Source organism: Crocodylus porosus, unplaced genomic scaffold (assembly GCF_001723895.1).
Source record: "Crocodylus porosus isolate Cpor-Errol unplaced genomic scaffold, CroPor_comp1, whole genome shotgun sequence".
NCBI lineage: Eukaryota > Metazoa > Chordata > Crocodylia > Crocodylidae > Crocodylus > Crocodylus porosus.
In genome coordinates this window covers 17,359,493-17,365,492 of record NW_017728949.1, presented here as the reverse complement: position 1 = coordinate 17,365,492, position 6,000 = coordinate 17,359,493, and positions in this window count along the sequence as shown.

Below are 6,000 nucleotides of genomic sequence, written 5' to 3'. Positions count from 1 at the left end.
ACTTGTGCTGCTACTGCTGGAGTCTCTGCACTCCCCCTCCCTTCTCCAGCATCTGTTGTCTGCCCCTGTTCCTGCCCTTGGCAGCATGTCAAGGCTCTCAGGTCTGAAGGAGGCTATGGCAAAGGTGACCCTGGGAGCCCATGTGGTATAAAGGGGGCTCCCCCAGCACAATCCAGTGCAATGGGACGCATGTGGCATGGAGCAGGGGCACTATTGCAGTACAGTGAAGGAGGAGAGACCAGTGGTGTGATGTAGTGGAGGGGAAGGGGACCCCTGCCTCTTGGCATATGGCTGACATGACATGCAGCCTGGGGAAGGCATGGCATGCACAGCATATGGCCAAGGGCCTGTGGTCCCAACTGCCCAACAATTGGATAGTCCTGGTCTAGATGACCCCTAAGTCCCTTTCAGCCCTAAGAGTCTCTGATTCTGTGCCTCAGTGCTGTACAAGAAATACTCTCGAACACTGACTTGTAGACTTCTGCTCAAAGAGCCAGTTTCATCCTAGTCAACCATTGGGATGCAATATTACCTGTTGTGATCTTCTCTGAAAGAACAATCCCAGATTGAATGCTCTACTGTGACCCCCGTAGTTCTCTCTCAGCAGCCTGCATAGGTGTTTGCTACCATTGCCCTGCACTGGGTCAGTGCCAGTGACTACAGTTAGGATTTTTCTTTCTTGGTGGTATAATTTATACTTCTAACATTGTAGCGTAATTATTGATAGATTAATTTCTGTTCACTCACAGATAAAACAGTAATAAGACCTAACTCATCTTTGCAGTTTTTATCCATGCATCTCCAAGCAAGGGCTGTTATTCCCTTTTATAGCTGAGGAAACTGAGGCATCGGGGGGCCACTAGCCTAAAGCTATACAGCAGACCAGGATAAACATTTTACTTAGAGTGTAAACACTGAGAGACAGGGACTTTTTCTGACTATGAGTTTGTAGAGCACCTTACATAGTAGGGCACTGACCTGGGTTGGAGGGTTTCGTTACTGCTGTGATACAAATTATAAACAACATTTCAGAGGGAAATGTCCTCCCAGGCCATGCCTGTGCCCACTCCCCCAGCCCTCCTCCTTCAACAGGGGGCCACTTTCTCTGTTGGGTGTTACTCCTTTGAACTTAGTTGAGCTGCATCTACTTTGCATCAGCAGTTCTGGTAATGTAGAAACTAACCATTTTTTTTCCAAAAAAAAAATGAAGCGATTTATCTCAGAAGCCAGGTTTATGCATCTCGGACATACCTTTAATCATTGTCATGAATACCACCTATTGGGTTTTGCACAGATAAATTGAAACAGTACTGCTGAATAGTCAGTATGGAACAAATTGCAGATGACAGGGACCAACTCCCTAAAACTAGTCTAAGTTGGAGTATCGCCAATGAAATACATGGCTCCACTTTGATTTACACCAGCTGTGGATCTGGCTTATTACATATCCAGTTTCCATGCTGCAGAATCTATAAGTGCATCTGTAGGTCACCCCAAAGTACGGACTTAAATACTGAATGAAACATCTGTCACCCTTCTGCAGAATTCTGGTTTTGTGTTTGTTTGTTTTGATTTTCAAAGGATTTACTATTTTTTTGGTGCACGTCACTTGCTTTTCATGCATTATTGAGACCTTCTGGTTTGAAATTCAAAACACTTGTCAGTCACGTCAATCCTTCCAGACAAAACAGAGCTGCCACTTGGATGGGTAAAAAAACAAAACCCATTTTCTATCAAGCTGTGCCTTCACCACCCCACTCAATGCAATTAAAACGACGTTTAGAGAAAGCAAATAGAATGCTCTGTGTTTTCATACTCATCGGTGGAACTAAATTGATTAAGGTCATTTCTAAGTAGGTTTGAAATCTTCTGCAACATTTTTTTAAGAGAGAAAGAAAAGCCCCCCAAAAAGAAAAACTCATTGCTGCAAAAACATTAAATCTGCTTGGATAACTCAGAATATATGTTGGCAAGGCAACATATCGCAGCTTGAACAGTAAACCTGCTATGCCAGTGACTCTGCTATGTATGAAAGAGACTTGGGTTTCAATATATCATGCTGAATTTGCTGCTTTTCAGCCTTCCATGGTGAAGTATTTGATGTTAATCCTTTCACTGTTGCAATCGATAGGGTGACCTTCCTCAAGAGTTCTCTGACCTTTGCTGTTGTCTGTGTTGTTCTGTTAAAAAGGAATTTAATTCTCTTTTTTATTCCAAAAATAATACTGTCCAGGACATTAGCTGGTTTTAGCCTAAGCATAAAGATAAAATTATCAGTCATCAAGATCTGCTTTGAACTAGGAGATAGAAAGAACGCCATGTGTGATACAGAAAATAAGACAGAAAACAACAGGCCAGATCCTCAGCTGATCTCAATCATTAGCTTCATTAATGTCACCCTTTGCATTGGAGCTAAGTCAAATTGCATCACCTGTGTATCTAACCGGTTACCTTCTTTTTCTGCATGTCTCTCTCTCAGCTTGTATGTGTAAAGAATTCCCCTGAGGGGAGGAGTTGTTTCTGATTCCCTTTCCAGGGTACTCCAATGGCATTATATCTCATTGCTTCCATGCAGTAAGGTACAATTCAACACTAGTTTTATGAGCATCAGAATCTGAAGATAAAGCCATAAGAATGGGGGTATTGGTATGTTTTAACAAGAGTGATTGGTCTAGGGAAGCTTTGACATTGTTCTCATCTGCCCTTAGAAAAATGTTCATCAGGACAATCAGTGTTTTGAGTGAGATGGAGTAAGGGGTCTGAACTTACATCCCTCATTCAAGACAGTCTCATTAGCTTCCATGGCACTGTTTCCAGAAGGAATCATAACAAGTAATGTTTTCAGGATCAGTCCCCTAAGTATTTGGTCCATAGGCAGCAGCTGTAGGAACCTTGGCAATTAATGCCCTTTTTGCACATAAACTATTGGTTAGCACAGAGAGAAAACCAGGCACCCTGGAAGAAGAATAAGAAGAGCACAAGAAGCACAAAGAGTTAGCAAAGCTATAACAGTAATCCTATGGAGGGTAGCAAGGATTATAAACAATCCTATTCTTTACAGCTGTAGCTGGGATATTCCCTAACAAATTCTTTATCATCATTCTGCACTCAGTTAACATGTGCACATGCCTCAAATTGCTTTACAAAGCCAAATCCACATCATCCTAGGACCCCTAGTTGTACACCTAATCACTGTTGTGTGAGATACTGTACACACCTACACACAGAGAAATGTATGTAATTTCTCTGGATTATTCCTAGAATTCCAGAGGATTAATCCTGCTCAGTAAAAATTACTATAAATCATGGATGAACTCCACTGAATTCAGTGGGGCTATGCTAATTTACCTGATGGTGTAAAGCAGAGTCCAGCCTGTGGCCCAGGCAGCTCCTGTGTGGCACCCAGAAAATGTGGGTGGGAACACAGTAGCAGGTAGAGCAGAAAGCAGAGCATCAGACTGGGCAGGGGAGAGGAATCAGCATGGCACTCAGGGAGGATACAGGTTTGATTGGGGGCACACCTGCTGAAAAGGTTGGCCTGCATTGGTGTAATGAGAGAACTGGGCCCTACAGCTCTGTAGCTACATGCTATATGAGTCTTGAAACAGTATAATCTGGGTTTGGCTTGACAACTAAGAAAATGTCTTCCAACTTTATATTTAACTCCCCAGTTCTGCAAGCTGACTCATGCAAGCTGTTCCTGGTGCAGGGGCCATTGTCCATTCATAAAGATCTAACTGCAGGCACATCTTAGCATTCCACAGCTGACTTTATCCAGTAGCTGTCTGAAATGGATTAGAAGTCTAGCCTTGGCAGAGCTTCCTTGGCCATGTGCTTAAATACTGTTTACAGCTGAGTAATTTCTTCCTTCCAAGTAACTTGAAATGGCTTTTAGCCTCTGTAAAACCATCACAGGCTAGTACCTAAAGTGAGCAGCATACAAACCAGGAATTAGCCAAAGGAGAAACAGGCCAGTTAGTTTGACACTTCTTATAATACATCATCTCCATGGTTGCCAGAGGATCTGATTTAAAATCACAGTGCTACACCTGAATGTCATTTATGGCTCATAAAAAGAAATCTGTGTTTGAATAATAATAAAATGGGACTGTACTTTGTAGAAAAACCAATCATAGAGCAGATGTATTTTTATTTGGTAAGCCCATGCCTCCAAGGCATGTGGAATCTATCTGCTCTGGAATTCTTTCTGCCATAAAATAAAACAGTTAAGCAAAAAGACATGTTCCAACACAACTGATAACACATTGCTCTTGATTTTTATTTATTTATCCATTTAGACCTTTCACACATTTCTCACCTCCTGGGTGACTGAAGACCTGAATTTCAACATCATCAAGCACCTGCAGCTGTGACTGAAGTCAATAGGATTTTGAGGGTGCTCAGCCTTTCTGGGAATTGGATCATAAGTCACCCTTTTAAGCTGCATTCCTGCAGCATGCTGAGCTCATGCAGAGATCCATCTGCATACTCCAGGTTGAAGGGTTAGGACCTGTGTTATTAACAAGCTTTCAGTAACCATCCTTGAAGTTAATGTTGCAGCTTACATTTACTTTCAGTTTAACGCCCTTTTTTCCATTGCTTACAAATTTCTGATACATTTCATTTTTTTGCAGCGTTCAAGTTTGCTGGGTCTCTTTATGATCCTTGTGTGGTTTCCAGCTGCGGAGTTACTCTGCATGTACACCTGTAATGAGAGTTGGCTAGAATTTCTTGCTCAACTTTGTTTTGTTGATTGGCTGGTTTGTGTGGTTTCCTGCTCACTGATCCAGTTTCCTAACACAGTGGGATTTTGCTGACATTTCTCAATAATGAGAGTTAAACAACAAAATGCATATAATAATAACCAGATCGCATATTCTTTAAAGTTTGGAGCATTACAGCTCCTGGAACTCCCCTCTACTCTCTCTGTTAGCTAGCATTCCCCTTTCTGGATCTGTCCGAGTTAAGACCAGTTCATAGTCATGCTCTCTCCATAGCCATCCCCAGTTGAAGGCACTTCTACATCTTTGCACCTCTCTAATCAAAATGTAGTTGAGTGCAGGCTTTGCTCCCTACCGATGCCTTTGTGGTGCTTGCAAGGGTTAGAGTCACGACCAAACTATTCTCCATCACTGGGCAACAGAACAGCTAGATGCAGAGGACATCCACTGCACCACCATCGAATGAAATTAAGCCACATCGGTTTAATCCCATGGAAGTGCCTGAAAGAAATCCTTGCGATATTCCTCCTAGAAAGTTCAATTGGAGTGTTACCTCTCTACACCCCTTCCTCTCTGCTTCTGGCTGAAGGCAACAGCATCTAACTTTTACATTGTCACTTCTATAAGGCAGGGAGCTGTAAAATACCATGCTCACCTTTTCTAATAAAGGCCATGGGCAGATCCTGAGCTGATACACAGATCACTGAAAAGTAGGATCGCATGTGCCTATGAGAGAGACATGAGTAAACCTACAGGCTACACTGTAGCTCTGTTGAATTACAACATCCCAAAAAATTACATGCAGGGAGAGCAACACGTATGTCCTGTCTCTGTGCTGACCAAACAGAGGAGGGTTTTGACACATGGTGATAAGCTCTGGTCCTTCTTATTCAGTTATACCAGGAAGCTCTTGAATGTCAGCTAGTCCATCCCTCTGATAGAACAGGCAAAGGCTGTAAGCCACCTCCACTGTGGGGACAATAGGGACCAATTTGAGAAGAGGCGATGATGGGTATCCTCCTGTTTATTCCAAAACTCTAATGCAAAATGCAGAATTTAGCAAACTGTGAATTTCTAGATGACTTTCCTTGGGGTAAATTTGGTCCATAACTCAATAACTGGATTGTATTCTTCTGTACAGGTGTCAATGGGATGACAGCTTTTAACATAGACCACAATTTCTCAATGAAGGAATCCAAGTCTAGTCCAAACTAACTAGTAATATCTTAAGAACTGTGTTTTTATTTCACTGGCAAACAACCATGAAAGCAGGATACAT